This window comes from Tamandua tetradactyla, chromosome 12 (genome assembly GCF_023851605.1).
Source record: "Tamandua tetradactyla isolate mTamTet1 chromosome 12, mTamTet1.pri, whole genome shotgun sequence".
Classification (NCBI taxonomy): Eukaryota; Metazoa; Chordata; class Mammalia; order Pilosa; family Myrmecophagidae; genus Tamandua; species Tamandua tetradactyla.
Window position 1 is genome coordinate 26703298 of NC_135338.1, and position 16624 is coordinate 26719921.

General features: G+C 47.5%; 1 protein-coding gene and 1 long non-coding RNA gene across 7 annotated transcripts in view; one reads left to right on the forward strand and one right to left on the reverse strand.

The window, feature by feature from the left end:
• ACTN1 (actinin alpha 1) overlaps positions 1 to 16624 on the reverse strand; it is a 94605-nt gene that overhangs the window by 68533 nt on the left and 9448 nt on the right. The window lies entirely within an intron of this gene.
• LOC143651916 (uncharacterized) overlaps positions 1 to 16624 on the forward strand; it is a 39302-nt gene that overhangs the window by 7371 nt on the left and 15307 nt on the right. The window contains exons 2-3 of one of the 2 annotated variants that reach the window (XR_013160331.1): positions 9336 to 9509; positions 10675 to 10817. This is a non-coding gene — a long non-coding RNA (uncharacterized LOC143651916). The remainder of the gene's footprint in view (positions 1 to 9335; positions 9510 to 10674; positions 10818 to 16624) is intronic. The other variant, XR_013160330.1, reaches the window with a different exon arrangement.

A 16624-nucleotide genomic window follows, 5' to 3' on the forward strand; every position in this document is an offset into this window, starting at 1 on the left:
GAGCTGGACAGGTCATTGAAGGACACAGATGTTTGTGCTCAAGTGGCAGGGAAAGGCCCACTGAGCAGGGTGTGAGGGATCAATGGGCATGGGTCCACCTGCCTGATAGAGATGGCCCATCATGCCCCAGGATGAGAAAACACGGCCTCTACCACTACCATTGCAATACTGGTTTAAAGCAGCCTTGCAGATAGCCAACCAGCCCGCCTGCTTTGAAGCCAGTAACAGTTTACAGCCAGGAAAGCAATGATAGATTCTCTCCTTCTCTCCTTTCTTTACCTTCCTAAGTAATGGAGGTTTGGGGACCAGCAGAGATATTTGATTCATATTTGAGAGGACTGGTGAACTTATGCCTATAAGGATTCAAAGCTTCATTGGAATGTTCTGAAGGAAGAACGAAAAGTTTTATTTAGATGAACTCCCACCACTCAAACAGAATCAATAATATTACCCCCAGATAATCCTTCAGAGGGTTCTCAAACTTTAGTTAAGAAATAAGTCAGGAGGTTGTTTAAAAACACAGATTCTTGGGCTCTAACTCCAGAGCATTTGGCTGGGAAGGCCTGGGCAAGGTCTAGAAGGCTAAAATCTTTACATGCACCCCAGATGGTTCATGGACCACCCTTTAAGAAACCTGGCCATGGTGAATGAAATGTTCTGATTCAATGACAGAGGGTGGACATGCCTACGGGAAGAGTACCTACAGGGAAGTCATGGTCATCTGGAGTGAATGATCAATTAATAAGGTAGGCCTTTAATTGCTACCCACCTCCACTCTTCATACATATGGCACAGGAACCTCTCCTTCACAGACCAAAGCCCAAAGTCACTGTCTCTCCAAGAGGCCCTCTCTCCCTCTCAATTACCACGAATCTTAATTGGATCAGCCTGTATAGTTCATTGTGGTTTTCTGGGTGGAAGAGAGACAAAGGGGGTGGGTGTCTAATAAACAAGACAGAGCAAATCAACCCCAGCCTGGCCACATGGTCGCAAGCTAGATGAATTATGAGGCCCCAGCAGGGAGCTCTTTACATGAACAGCAGCTGAGACATTCTGGCCTACCACTGCCCCCCTTCCCAAAATGAGGATTCTCTTGGGTGAATCCCATGGCTCCAAACTAGGATCATTTCCCAGCCCCTGGAAGCTGGAAAACTTTCCATGTGAGTGCATCAGTTACGCCAGCCAGAAGCTATTTCAGTACTAGGGACTTCAAGAATTTTCCAGGTGTACCTCCAAGAGAGGCTATATGTGAGCCCAAGAAATTTGGGTAAACTTAACCAACCTAATAAGAGGCTATCATTTAAGCATTCATCTCTTCTTTCCCAAGCAGACACCTGTAGACTTCTGGTCATGGTCCCTGGTCCTCCCAACTCAATGGAAGGGCCCGAGATGCAGGAGAAAGGACAGTCCTCTACATCACCCTCCACATATTCAATGCTGACATTCATCCAAGTGTGTCACTACCATGTGCACCAATCACCGCTTTTGGCATTTGAAACCACCTAAGAAATCTTTTGTCAATTCCGAAGAGCTGCTAGGGACTGAGGCCTCACTCCTTATTTGAAGTCATGTAATTTCATGAACAGACCATCTTCTTCTTGCCCTAGCTTTTGGGAAATCCACCTGCTCCAGTGAAAGCAGAACTACCCAGTAATAGAAGTAACACTCTGGGTTGGAGCTGCCAGCCCCCCTCAGCCCACAGCCAGCACCCTGGTCAAGAGTTCAGTAGAGTCTCTGGCCAGCACAGGAGGGGATCTCTGTCCTGCCTTGGAGGCTTCTTCCTGAAGATCAGGGGAGCAGAGAACAGCTTCTACCTGGATTGGTGAATGTTTGGTTCAGAAGCAAAGAGGGAGTTGGGGAAGTGAGACCTGGGTATGGAGACAGCAGGTTTAGGTTCTCATTTATGGTTTCTCCCACTTCCCTTCAAAATTTTAACAAACACCGTGGCTCTTCAGACAAGGCTCACAGACATAACAGATGTACAGGGACTTGGGGAATGTGCTCAGGAACCAGGCCTGAGCAAAACCGTCTCAGACACAAACTCCACTTCTTGACCACTTCTCCCATTAAGGCTCATCAGTCTGACATCCCTACCCATGGAGGCCTTGCTGGCATGTAGTAGCTACTGAGGTATCTGCTAAGTTGACAGTGGGTAAAATATTCTAATATTTTCCTCCTAAATATCTTAAAGTTCTGAGTTTTCTGAACTGCCTTCTCTACACGTAGCATGAGAAGAAAATGGTAGTTGTGTTTTCCGAACTTTAGAAATGTTAGCCCAGAGCCAGATAGGTAGGTGGTCAAAAAGATACTTCCACCGAAGAAGATCAGGTGGCCCAGCAGGGAGGAGGTTCCAAGGGAAGGCCACACATGCGGGACTGCCTCAGGCTGAACAGGGGTAGCAGGCTTACTTTTGCAGCACATCAAATCCCACATTGCAGCACTCACGGGGTGGGGGAATTTGAGTAATCCTTATTAGCTTCTACGTATTTTGCTGCATTTTCCCTGTAACTATCACTTTTCTTTTTTGTTGTTTTTTAACGCAGTTTTATTGCAATATAGTCACACACCATACAATTCATCCAATATTTTACTTTTCTTTTTAATTAGGAAAAAAAATACGGTATGTATTGGTGCTGGCACATCAAACTGTTCAGTCTGTTAAAAGTTAATTCATATGTAAAAGGAGTCACAAAAATGAGCAGCTTCTCTGACCGATTAACCCAGCTCCTGGACATAATCCTAAAATGAAGGAAAATGTCCTCATGAAAAGAATTATTTATAGATGCATTGTCTCTGAGAGCCAAAAACTGGAAACCACAAAAATGTCCAAAACAGGAGAATTATGGGAATTATACTACCTGGCTGAGGCCTGAGGCAGTGATTAAAAATGACATACACTAATGACATAGCTTTCAAAATGCGACTATGTGATTGTGAAAACCTTTTGTCTGATGTTCATTTTATCTATGGTATGGACAGATGAGTAAAACATATGGATTAAAAATAAATAATAATTTATTTATAAGTAATAACAAATGTTAAAATAAATTGAGTCAATTGAAATACTAGTGATCAATGAAAGGGAGTGGTAAGGGGTATAGAAAAAAAATAGGGGGAACAAAGGTTGAAATATATTGGGTAGATGGAAATACTAGCAATCAATGAGAGGGAGGGGTAAGGGGTATGGTATGTATGAGTTTTTTCTTTTTTCTTTTTATTTCTTTTTCTGGAGTGATGCAAATGTTCTAAGAAATCATCATGGTGATGAATATAGAACTATGTCATGATATTGTGAGCCACTGATTACACACCAAGTATGGAATGTTCGTATGTTAAGAATGTTCGTATGTTAAGAATGTTCGTGTTTGTATGTTGTTTTGTTTCATCAATAAAAACATTTTTTTAAAAAAATGACATACAGCCCAGACCCTGCCTGACCACACTCTTTCTTTCCTGAATGACCCTGACCCCACTCGGTATCAAAGAGCTCTGGGGCCAGAAGTGTCCTGTTAACGCACAACAGCAGATCCAAAACTGCCTCCAGGACAATTTTGGTCTGGACAGTCATCCTTCTGCAGAGGTGGGCGAGGCTAAGCCCTCGTTTTCATAACAAAATAGCAGCTTTGCACCTACAGCAAATAGACCCCTTTTCAGTAAAGGCCTCAGAAAACCTCTGAATGTAGAGCCAGAAACCCACTGCTCTGCAGCTCCTGTCATACAAGTCTTTGAGAGCCTCCAGGAAATTCTATAGAGCATCTCCAAGGACTTTATTACTCTCTTAGGTTAAACCTCTAGAAACAGTAGAACTAGATTTCATTACTTCAGCTCCCCACAGAAATGCCTTCCCGGGAGTGGGAGATAGCACCACGCCCTTGGCTTTTATGGGGGGGTTGATTTAAGAACCAAGTGCACAAAAAAAAGTTTTTCTGGGTATTTCATGAAACTAATATTTATGATATCAGCCACTATACAGCTCCACAGCTCTCCTAAAATGGCAAAGCCCTCAGACTTTAGCACTTACAAAAAGTGTCTCTATCCTATGACGGCTACACTTCCTTTTATTAGGTAATCAACATTATGATATTTCCAATTTCCCTTTTTGTTTTGGCTGCCAGGAAGCTCAGAACTAAAGTTAGTGCTGACTTACAAAAACTAACCCCTTTTAGCACTGTTTTCTCAAACAATTACCTCACCTCATGCTGACAAAATTCTCAATCTTCTAATTACCAATGCAAACTCTATCACACACGTACCTTTTAGTGTCTACCTCAAATGCTTTTTGGAAAGAGACAGGAAAGTACAAATAAATGTATATCATAAAACAGTCTCTATGCTTGGATCACACTTTCTCCAATGAAGGAATATAAAGCCTGTATAAATATACAGGGAAAAAAAATGTTCTTTTGACAAATACCAAGTGGGAAAATAAAAAGGACAGAACTAAGTTTTATATATACTATGACTACTCCTATCAAAATTATGCATGCATGAGGATAAAAGCAAAAATACGTTTCTGAAAGTATAGTTTTGTTTAGTTTAAAATGGTGAAAAGGTTAAAATTGTCAATTTTTCCCCCTGAAGTATAAATTACCTTCTCAAGTGGAAATGGAGGCCCGTGTGGGTGAAGCAAGTGAGGCAGATGCTCAAAAAGCAGAGTTCCCTGGCCTTCCAATTCCATCATGCAGGCTGTGACAATGGGTGGAGCTGGGGAGGGGACAGGCTACAGATTCCTATTTGGGTCCTTTGGGAGCGGGAAACCAGTGGGTGATGGTATGGTGTGCTGAGGGTCTTGGGCGAAGATGCCTGGTGCTCTGAAATCACAGCAGTTTGAGATTCTTGCAAGCCCCTGTCAGTAGCTGACATGTTCTGAGCACGACCTCATAAGAACACCAAACTCGACACATGGTAAGGGGTTGGGGAGCTGTGCAGAAGCCATGACCTCTGACTCCCAGATGCCCAGGACCTCGCTGGCAAACTAGCTCGTCCTCATCTTCCCATGCTCAGATCTAATGCCCCTCCCCTGGAAACTTTCCCCATCCATCCCCAGAAACCACCCCTACTCACATCAGATGGATAGATACACACACAAACAGCCTGTGTTTCCTTCAGAACCTCAGCATACTGGTGTGTGAATGTGGTGGAAGAGAAAGTTTAGAGTCGTGTATGTCACCAGAAGGAAAGCTGGGTGTCAGAACATGCGAATGTATAACACAGTGAATCTTGTGGTGGACAATGTCTGTGGTTAACTGTACAAACATTAAAAAGTTCTATCATGAACTAGAACAAACGCATGACACTATCATAGGGAGCTAATAATAGAGAGGTATACGGGGAGAAGTGTACCGATTGCAAGCTATGGACTATAGCTAACAATAATATCTTAATACTCTTTCATCAACAGTAATAAATGTACCACACCAATACTACAGGTCAATAATAGGGGGATATGGAGTATTGGAGGGTTAGGTCTTCTTTTTTTTTTTTTTTAAATTTTTTTCCGGAGTAATGAAAATGTTCGAGAATGGATCATGGGTTGTTTGCACAACTATGCGATTACACCCTGAGCCAGTGATTGTATACTCTGGATGATCTGTATGGCCTGTGAATATATCTCAATAAGACCGCATTAACAAATAATAACTTTTTTTTAAAAAAGAGTGAAAGAAACTTGTGGCTGGAAAGACTTGAGGTAACGTGGAGACTCTTCTAATGAAAGAAATGAATTTTGAAGAAAAAATATATATAAAAAAAAGAACGAAAAGTCCTCAGCACACCTGTAATTGCATTCTTACTCTCCATCCAACCACGGGACTGTGAGCCCCGGGTCCAGGACATTTCAGCTGAGGGCTGAGGGCCCCACATCAGGAGGGGACCTGGATCCCGGGCTGCCAGCAGGGTTGCCTCCTGCCTCCACCTCCTCTCGAATGACAACGGCCCCACTCCCAGGCCGGGAAGCACCGGGGGCCCCGAGGAGGGCCTAGAGGTAGGGTCTGCAGCTGCACCTCCTGCCTCCACAGCCCGGCAGCATTCAGAGGCAGGGCTGACTCATCACCTCGCAGGTGGAGGGCGCTCCCTCCCTTCCAGGGCATCCTTTGAATTGGAAACCCACAGCAGAGGCGGTTCCCATGGCGACGGACCAGCACCTCCTCCGCTGCCGCCTTCCTTGGAGCACCCTTTCGCCTGAACCCAGGGCTCAGATCACCCCCCACATACACCCCAGTTTAAATCCTCAGAACGCGGCAGGAGGACGGCCCTCGCAGGCCAGGCCAACGCAGCCCTCCTCCCTCCGCAGCCCTCCCACCCCTGCTGCTCGGACATCTCCAGGTCTACCCCGACACATGCAGGACCCCGGAACTCACAACCCAACGGTTCATTCCTCCTCTGGAAAGTTTTGACTCGGGAAATTCTAGTCTGAGCTAGCCCCCGGCCTCCGCACAACTCCACCGAGAACTCCCACCCAGGAGCGGGTCTAACGCAGCCGGTCTCCACGTGCCCGGCTTCTCCGAGCAGCTCGGGCTCCCCGAGAACTCCCGGGGCCGGGCTCCCTCCCTCTCCCGCCCTCCAAACCGGTCTCCGCCGGCCAATGACCCTCTCAACGTGACGTCCGGTTCGGAGGGCCGCATGTGGAGCAGGACTCAGGCAAGCCTGGCCCCTGCCTCAGCCCCGAAAGATGGCCGGGACGCGTCCTCGGCGGACGAGCCCAGCGCGCACCGCGCAGCCCGCCCGCCCCTTCCCCGCCAGCGGCTCGCAGCCCGCGGCCTCCCTCAGCTACCCGGTCGGCCCCCCTCCGCCCCATGCCTACAGGGCTCTCCTCCCATCCGCCCTTCACCACCGCCCTCTTTGCCTGACTCACCTCTACATTTTCTAGACTTCTTTTTCTCCAAAACATTTCATGATGAAAAAAAATTCAAATCAAATTCATTTTCTCAGGAAAAAATTCAAAAACCTGAAAGAATTGTACAATGAACACCCATACAAGGGATTCTCTGCTTGCTTCATCAGTCTCTATTCATCCATCCCTCCAGGCAGCCCAATTTCATTTTTAGCTCACATCATCACCTCCTCAGGGAAGTCTTGCCTCTCTCCTCCAGGGTGGGGTGGGACCCTTCTGTGGGGCTCCCTGGGCTGTACTGGATGGGGCATCTTTGTCCATTACAGGGAAACTGCCAGTACATGGACGTGGAAAGAGCAGGGCTTAATGTCTCTTAAATCTGGATGGTGGGCACATGGGTATTTGTTTTACTCTTTCTTATGCTTTAAAGGTCATTAAAAAAGGAGAGAGAGAAAGATGATCCACAGTAAATGTTAGGTGGGTGGATGAACTATTGCTGGCTGTGTGGCACCCTTAGCCCCACTGTATATGTTGGAGAATTTCATGTACCCAGCTGAATTCATCCTTCAGGAACTTTCCCCCCAAACCCTGGAGCTGAAGCCGTATACCACTTGGCCAGTTATCAACTTATCTGTTCAATCCTTCACATGAGCTCTGGCAACCTGCCTGGCACCTGGTGACACAAGGGTGTGTTTTATTATTAGTGTAGTATCTTTTCATCTCCGCCTGTCTATTTTCATTTGAGAAGTTCCTGGCAATTCAGTACTCAAACACCAATCTCACTGTAAAATAACCTAGATGGCTAAATATTACGAAGTCATTTTTTTTCAGTTGCTAGTTGTTGAAGTTGGGGGGTGGTTTCGTGAGGATTCACTAGACTACTCTCTCTTCTTCTGTGCCTGAATCTTCCATAAGTCTCTTTTTTTAAATATTTTTATTGTAAACAAACAAACATTCTACACATGATGTACAATTAATGGCTCACAACATCACATAGTTGTGTATTCATTACCATGATCATTTTTTTGAAAATTTCCATCTCTCCAGCAAAAGAAAGAAATAAGAAAAAAGAAAAAATTCATATATAGCATACTCCTTACCCCTTCCTCTCATTGACCCCTAGTATTTCAATTTACTCAATTCATTTTAACCTCTGTTTCTCCTATGATTTGTTAATTTTGTATCCATATTTTTATTCTGTCCATACCAAAGATGAAAGGAGCATCAGCCACAAGGTTTTCATAATCACACAGTCACACTGCAAAACCTATGTCATTATACAATTATACAAACTCCATAAGCTTTTTTGTGTGTGTGGTGCATGGTCCGGGAATTGAGCCTGGGTCTCCCACACAGAAGTTGAGAATTCTACCACTGAACCATCCGTGTGGCCAAGAACCTCCATAAGTTTTTTTTTTTTTTTTTTTTTTTTTTTAAAGGAAAGACAGAGAGAGAAGGAAGGAAGGATAGAAGGAAGGAAGGAAGGAAGAAAGGGAAACATTTTTAAACATTTTCTTGTTTTATTGTATTCTGTTTCTCCGTTTTTGTTACATGGGCTGGGGCCGGGAATCGAACCGAGGTCCTCCGGCATAGCAGGCAAGCACTTTTGCCCGCTGAGCCACCGCGGCCCGCCCTCCATAAGTTTTTAAAAACCATTTATTCGTGCAACATTCCTTAACATACCAGGCACTATGGCTAAAGAGAGAAACGAGAAGAAATTTTAAAAACCCACTGTCCACATGTATTAATAACTTTGCAGAATTCTAAATTACTTGCTATCCTATTCCTCCTTGGGAATTCAGTACCTAATAGTATCTGTGACATGAAGGCAATGGCTGCCTCTCCAAAGGAAGGAATGCTAGGGAGACGCCTTCAGGCACCAAGTCTCCTGGACATTAGGAAGCAGGAAGCCTCCCTACTTGTACCGACTCCACCTACACTTGAAGCTCCCCGTACACTGGGGCTTCCACCCAGGCAGAAAGAGGCTGCAGGAAGCCATGGGTGTGGCCTCCGCACAGCTGCCAATCTCACACCCTACAGGAAACTGTGCCAGGATCCCTTTGATTTAAAGACAACTTTCCCTCAATGGGCAGGATCCAACCCTCTTGCAGTCTATCATGACAGTGGGCTTTTCTGGGAGCCCACCCAGTGTCAGATGCTATGCCGGGCACTAAAGGCCACGTGGAGGCCCCTGCTCTCAAGGGACTCGCGGTCCTACTGATGGGAAATCCTTGCAGTCAACATTGGCTCTGCCTCTTACCAGCTGTGGGACCTTGGGCTAAACCACCATGGGCCTCCATTTTCCCTTCTGTAAAATGGGGACACTAGTGCCTGCCTCACAGAGTTGTATAAGAAGTACATGAATGGGTCCAGGAAAAGCACTTGTCCCAGTGCCTGTATGGAGAAAGCTGAGGACACTGCCAGGCAGAGAGCATTAGGAGTCAGCATATGACACTGCTGCTGCTGTTATCATTACTATTATTACGTATTTTTTCCCCACCAGGCTCCTGCAATGGGCACTGAAACGCACCTTGAAAGGAAGGCCAGGTTTGAGAACAGACTCAGACTAGTTTCTGGCTGTCCTTGCATTGCTGCTGACCTGCCTGGGCTTTTCCGAACAATGCCCCAGTCCCAAATCCAGCGACTGCCTAATAGGTCAGAGGTGCCCATGAGTCTGGTAAGCGCTTTCCATCTGGCCTCTTCCCCCAGGGAATGCCCACAAGGCACTTCACCAGGAAGACACTCCTGGCCAGCCTTGGCCCAGGATGCTGCCACCAGGCCGGCAGCCTGGGAGGTGTTCTGTGGTGGTTGTTTTGGTTTTGTGATTTTGAGCCGCCTGTCATTTTCTCCTCGCCCTGAGCGTGGGGTGGCACTTTAACCCCATAGACCTGGGTGGGAATCTGTCTACCACCTGCTAGCTTCAGCAAGTGACTTCCCTTCTCAGGGTTTTGGTGTCTCACCTATAAGTGGGGTTAAGACCTCCTACCTTGTTGTGGAGATGAAGTAAAATAACACAAGTGGGGCAGCCAGCACAGAACCTGTAACAAAGAGGTGGGGGAAACCCTACCACACTGTTTCAGAAGGCAGAGTCTGAAGCATCCCTCTGGTCACAGAATCACCCCAACCTTGACGCAGCCAAGAAGGCACCCCCTGCTCAGGGCAGCCAATGAAGGCACAGCCAGTACCCCTGGCCCCTCAGGAATGCGAGGCCCAGCCACCACTCCCCCAAGATCACCCAATTGGGAAAGAATAGTCTCTTCAACAAATGGTACTGGGAAAACTAGATCTCCATTTAAAAGGAAAACAAAACCAAAACTCCAGTTCCCCAAGGAATAAACTCATAGCAGAGTGGCCCTGGGCAAGACAAATCATCACTGTGGCCCTCAGTCTCTTCATCTGAGGCAGGGGCGTGGTAGGTGACAATTTGTATTCCTTCTGGCTCAGGCATTCTATGATTTGATTTCTTTCAAATCTCTGCAAGGGAGAGAAGGGATAGAGCTGAGCTCTGGGAGTAAACAAATTGAAAGACAAGGCTGCCTATTGACACCAGTCCTTTGGGCAGATTCCAGGCTGAAATCCTTCTCCCTGGGTCCAGCTAGAGTTCTCTTACCACTGGAGCCCTGGGACAGGCTGCCTCCCTGGCACCAGGCCTACAGGTCAGCCAAATCTACACAAAGGGCCAGTTGTGAATGATCCACCTTGCAGTGGCCACCTCTGCCCACTCCTCCTGAGTCTTCAGGTGTCCCAATTCCCAGACCATGCCTGGAGCATGAAGACTTGGAGACAGGGCCTATGGACTCTTCATCAACTCTAAACCCGGCCTCCCCCACCCTCCTTTCCAGGCTTCGGACTACCAGGACCACACCCAAAGGAGGCATTTTCAGAGCAAGAGAGTGAAGGCAAGAGGCCGAAGACACAGAGAAGTGGCTTCTGGGTTCAAAAAGGGAGCTCATTTACCTGACCCCACCCATGCTCTCCCCAGAGGGTAGGAACAAATTCCTGAGAGCTGAGGATACAGAAGACTAGGAGGATAAGAGATGTGGGTAAAGGAAATGTTAGCTTGTGGGCCAGGCTGGGAAGCCTCAAGCTTGTCCCAGCTAAGTGGATACCCCTGCCCCCCCAGCCCCCCCTCACCAAGGGGACAGAAACACCAAATGTTGCTGTTGAGCCAAACCCTAGAGACCATCTCCATGTGATAATCCAAGTAGGACTCTTAGAGCAGAGCCATCACCACCCCCATTATCATAGATTTCAGCCCCAACTCACACCCCCCATTTTATAGGTGAGGGTCAAATGTGACCTGTCCAATATCACCCAGTAGTCATTTGGGTGGCTTAGTGGGCAGCACTAAGTCAGAAACTCAGGGCCTGGTGCAAAAGCATGGTCGTCTTCCCTGTTCCCAGGGGACAGGTCTGTACCAAGCAGCTCTCTGGCCTAAGAGTTCATAACAGACATTCGTGCCACATCTGTCCCTCTTCCAAATGCCACCTCTCCACCGGCAACAGGAAGGGTGGGGAGCCAGGTCCACCACCATCCTGCAGGAACCTGCTTCCTGGTGAGCTGGAAGAGCCGAGGTTCTGTCTGCTTCCAGAAGCCCCGGGATGCTGTGGCCAAAGAGAGTGGGCTTCAGACATCAACACTCCAGAGCAAACCCTCTGCTTGGGGCGAGAGGGAGAAGGAAAACTGAAGCCCAGGTTTTACTTTCTTCGATGTGGGACGGGGAAACTCCCTGAGACTTTCTGACGTAAGGCCCCCATCAACTGCAATGACCCCACCTTCCAGAAAGGAAAGGGCAGGGCGTGGAGGGACGTGTCAGGATGGCCAGCACCTTGGGGAGGAATCCAAAGTGGGCAGCTGGCCAAAGGAGAAGATGCAGCTGGACCGCCGAATAGGGAGTTGGGAGGCCATGGGCTGGCTCCCTGGCCCTCCGGGGCGATCACCGAGCAGTGTGGCAGGAGCTGAGACCACCCTAGGCTTTCCACCCATCCCAGACTTAAGGCCAGCTTCTCTGGCCTCTGGCCTCCTCTTGACCGCAGGACACACCTCTGAGTTCTGGGGAACCAACGTGGGCCTCTGTCCCGGGCCCAGCCATCCAGCCCATTGCTAGAGTGGCCCTTGGTGACTCTAACCATCACTCCCCAGCACCTCCAGCATCTGCCGGATGTTTCTATCTGTGGCTGCCCACACTCCCCGTCCAAAGGCACCCACCATCGTGGTTCAGTGACCTCCGGTATTTGGTGAGCATCCACTTTGGGCAAGCCCTTGCCTGCTGACTCTTTGAGGTGCTAGGACGCGTTGGTCACACTTGGTCAGGGTTCAAGTACACATGTGCCTCCCCAAAGCCTGGGCCTCTCCAATCAGGAAAGAACAGAGCTTTTATTGATTTGGAGTAGAGCAAGGGGAGGGGCTAGTAAATACCAGCAAAGTCACAGTCTAGCCCAAGACCTTTACAGTTGATTGCAAAAATGGCTCCAATTCTTCACCTCTGCCTAGTGAAGCCAGCACCCCGTAGTGCCTTCTCCCTTCGACTGGGAACTGGTTAAAAATGCAAATTCCTAGGAGCCACATCAGACATCAGAAATTGAGGTTAGGGACAAGCAGTGTGTTTTAAATAGCCCTCCAGAGAATTCTGCTCTAATCCACAAACCACCCCATCTCACGCTGCTTAGCCCTTCTGGGCACTGGGGGCACTTGGATGAAGTCAGCACAGCCTCTAGGGGGCCTGGACAACAGACCCTTTAATAGGGAGGATACCCAATAGACGCCACAAACCAAGGACCCCTTCAATCATCCAAGGAGAGTCAGGCCACTCTCAGATAAGTGAAATCCACTGAGATGCCTTCGAATGTCCTTAGAACTGAATTTCACAACCGTGCCCAAAGAAAGTGTTTCTGAAGCCTTCCAGCAGGCAGCGAAACAGATTTGTCCTTTCCACTTCTCTCCAGCCCATCCTGTAGCTGAGGTGCTAAGTAAGCAAGGCATTGGCAGGGTGGCCAAGAGCCAAGAAACCGGGGGGGGGGGGGGGGGAACACGACGACTTAGCTTCTGCCCAACCCCCAACCTCTGTCCCTTCCAAACCTCTACTTGCAGCCCAAGCCACATGTGGAAACGAAGCACAGTCTTCTGCCTTTTAGAGTGCAAATAGCTTCCAAATGCTGCAAGATGCCACTGTGATGCATAAAACACAAATTCATTTAGAAGTATTCCCAAACTCACCGTGGCTTTTTGTCATTACGCATTTGCTTCATCAAGGGGTACTAAAAGCACAAATGCTACCCTGGGAGGGGAAAGAACGGCAAAGCTGTGTGGGGTTCCCCCAAAGAACCTGACTCTCAAGGACCCCAGGAAAAGAAGGCACAGGCAAGGGGGCAGGTCCCCCAAGGAATGAGAGCCAGGTGCCAAAAACACACGTGGGAAGAAAGAAAATAAGTAATGAAGGCTGACTCGTTCTGCCTGCCCTCACCAAATACCAGCAAGTCTTTGAACTCAGGCAGGGCTCTGAGCAGCAGGTGTAAACACAAGGAAACCCCCAGGGGCAGGAAGCCAGGGGTCCACTCCCACCTCCCTCCTGCAAGGAGCTGTGCGACCGGCCCACGTGTCTTCTCCGTCTCCCAATCCCCTAGGACTGGGCCACCTTCTCCGTGAAAGGGTGGGGGGAGCTCCTGCCAAGCCCATATCCCCGGCTCCAGGGCTCTGGAAAGCTGCGAGTGGCAGGGCCACTGCCTGGGGAATTATTCCATTGATTTAAAATGTTAAAAACAGGCACAAACCCCAGATACCCACACATGCAGGAATGGTATAAACAAGTGCCCAGGAGTGAAAACTCCTAAGTCGGGATCAAGGAGAAGTATGCAGGGGCCTCAATTCTAGCTGTAATGTATTATTTTCTTAAAATAAAAACCTAAAGCCAACAGGGTTTTCTGGGAACTGGATTCAATGTAAAAAATTTAAAATTACAAAAAAAAAATCTAGAAATTATTTTCTAGCTGTAGCTGCCTGAGTGTTTCAAACCTGAGCAAACTAATTTCCAAATACCCTCAAATTTCCTTTACCTCCTGGTAAATGATCTTAAAAAAGGATTGCAAAGAGTAAATGGATTAATATCTGTAAAACACTTAAAAATGTGCCTGACCCATGGCACAGAATCAGGTTAGCTCCTGCTGGGTGGTGGGGAGAGAAGGGGGAAGAATGGATGCTCAGCTCTGTTTTCCAGGACCTATTCCCGGGCTAGCAAGGTGGACCCCCGCTGGGTCTTCTCCTGACCCAGCAGCACCCAAGGAGAGTGGCATGGGGCAGTTTCCCTAGCTGGGTTTCTGGGGCTCCACCGAACTGAGACCCCCATGTGGCATTCCTTAACTTTTTAAAGAGCTAATTATACACAACAAATCTCTAAAATTACTGTTGCTTAACAACAACAACAAAAACAAAAGACAGGTGGCTTTCATTGGAGCTCAAGTTTGGGAAAAGATATTCAAAAATTTTAAAGGGGCCTCTGGGATTCATACATGCAAAGATAACTCCAAAACAGTCCCAGCCACCAGTTGTCCGGGACAGAAGGCAGGAAGCCGGGGGGTCTGGCCCCGTTTCCCCTCCTCCGGGAAAGCAGGATTCATGAGCCGCCGCCGCCTCCAGCTCCTAGGTCCCAGGGCCAAGTCTGGAAAAGCACTCTGGGTTCCTGGAAAGAAAGGCCCTTCCGAAATATCGGGAACTCCACTGGAAAGTGCCATTAGATATCATCGGGAGGATGTGTGAAAGGGAACCACTCCCCTGCTAAAGTGAAGGCAGTGGCCAAAACCAACAGAGGGGCTTCTCGGCCCCACATACACATGCACACATGTGCCTGCACACGTGCTGGTGCACGCATGCAGCGGTGGACACACAAACCACCACACACGCAGTCCTGGTAGACACAAAGCAGCAGGACCACGGTGGTAGCGGCTGTTCCTTTTCCAGGGTCAAGGTCCTCTAACTGCAGGGTGGTGGGGATCCTATTTCGTGATGTTGAGATTTGATTTAGAAGAATTAAAAGCTGCATTTCTCTATCCAACCCCAAACCACAAGTTGTTATGCACGGACATCTCCACCATCAGACATAAGGAGAAGAGATGGAGTCTGATTTTAACACACACCCCCTCCCACCCACATTCAAAGTTCGGTGCTTCTCTTCCAAGATATAAAGCCGGGTTCCATCAGGAGAGGCTCCTGAAAGCAGCCACCCACCTCAGCATTCCCTCCCATCATGTCATTGCACCTACAGATAATTTGAAAATAGAGCTCAGCACCATTCCATTTGACTCCCATCAGTTATAATCAGCTTTGCAGATGGCTTTAAAAAAAAAATAAATCTTTGGGCACATAAAAAGGCTCCCCCTACAAGCCCTGGCCTGGCCTCAAATCACATGCTTCTGACCACACTTGCTCCAAACAGAGTACCAACTACCAAGAAACAGGAAAAACAAGGCGGTGGTGGAGGAGGCGGTGCCTGCACGTAAGATTGCTTTTCCACCCTGAGCCGAATTTTTAATTTATTTAGACCCTTGGCCCTGCAAGGTTCAACACTGCAGGTCAGGAGAGGGTATTATTTATCCTTAGTTCGTTCCCCCGCTCAAAAACTTCCCAGCCCTGCAGCACTGAAAGCCAAACCCACTTACCCCAACCCCACTTTCCCTCACCTACTTTCTTAACAATCTCAAAGGCTTAAACAACAGCCTCAATCTTTGTGGGTTTCATGTGCACAGGCTTTTAAAATCAAAATAAACACAAACAGAGCCCCAGCCCTACCTGGTTCAAAAGCTTGCCTGGCTCCCCTACAATCAACAAAGGAAGAATCTCCAAACAAATGGAAGGGCGGGAACAGGTAAAAATGAAGGAACAGAAACAGCAGAGAAGGAGTGGGACCTGCTGAATCCTTAAACAGGGGAGACCAGTTCCCAAAAGCTGGAGTCAGCCCTAAAAGAGACCATCTGGTACACCCGAGGGCTTCCAGGCACTGGGGTCCCAAGGTTTATTCCTGACTTTTACTCCTACTTCTGAAAAATGTGAAAAAATACAACTAACTTACTCTATTTCCTTTTTAATGAAGAAAAATAACTTCACAAAGGCTCACACCCACTCCCTTAGCCTCACAGACCTACCAGTCAAAGACCTGGATTCAAAATCAGCGCTACCACATTCAGGCTGCAAGGGAGACCCTGGAAAAGTCACTTACTTTTTCTAAGCCTTACTTTCTCCACTCATAAAATGGGCATAAGACCTGCCTCACAGGTTTGCTTGTCATGATTAATGGAGAAAACTACACGAGAAAGATAAATGTTAAAAAAACAAACAAAAAACCATGACATCTAAGTATTTTACTATATGCCACTTGAATTGTTCTCTTCTTAATTCATTTATATAAGCCTTGTTTCTGAATTAAGAATAAACTCTCTAATAGCAAAGGACGTATCTGTACTTCTGGTTAAGAGCCAAGTTCTGCGGTTATTGGTCTGGATTCATTTATAGCCTGGCTTATCAGCTGGTCGACCTGAGGCATATTACATAACCTCCGTGAGCCTCAATTTCCCTGTCTGTAACACAAGGTAAAAAATAGCACCTTTTTCAAAGGGCTGTTTGACAGATTGAGGTAATCTGAACCATTCAGCCTTCAATCAGTGTCAGTGACTAGTCTTTCTACTTATTTGGGGAACCAAGATGTTCTTAATGAATATTGGTTGGTTCTTAGTTGGATGTCAGACAGACAACTCTCCTCTCCAGCCTCGCATCTTTCCTCTTTTCTTTTCTTCCCAGGAAATG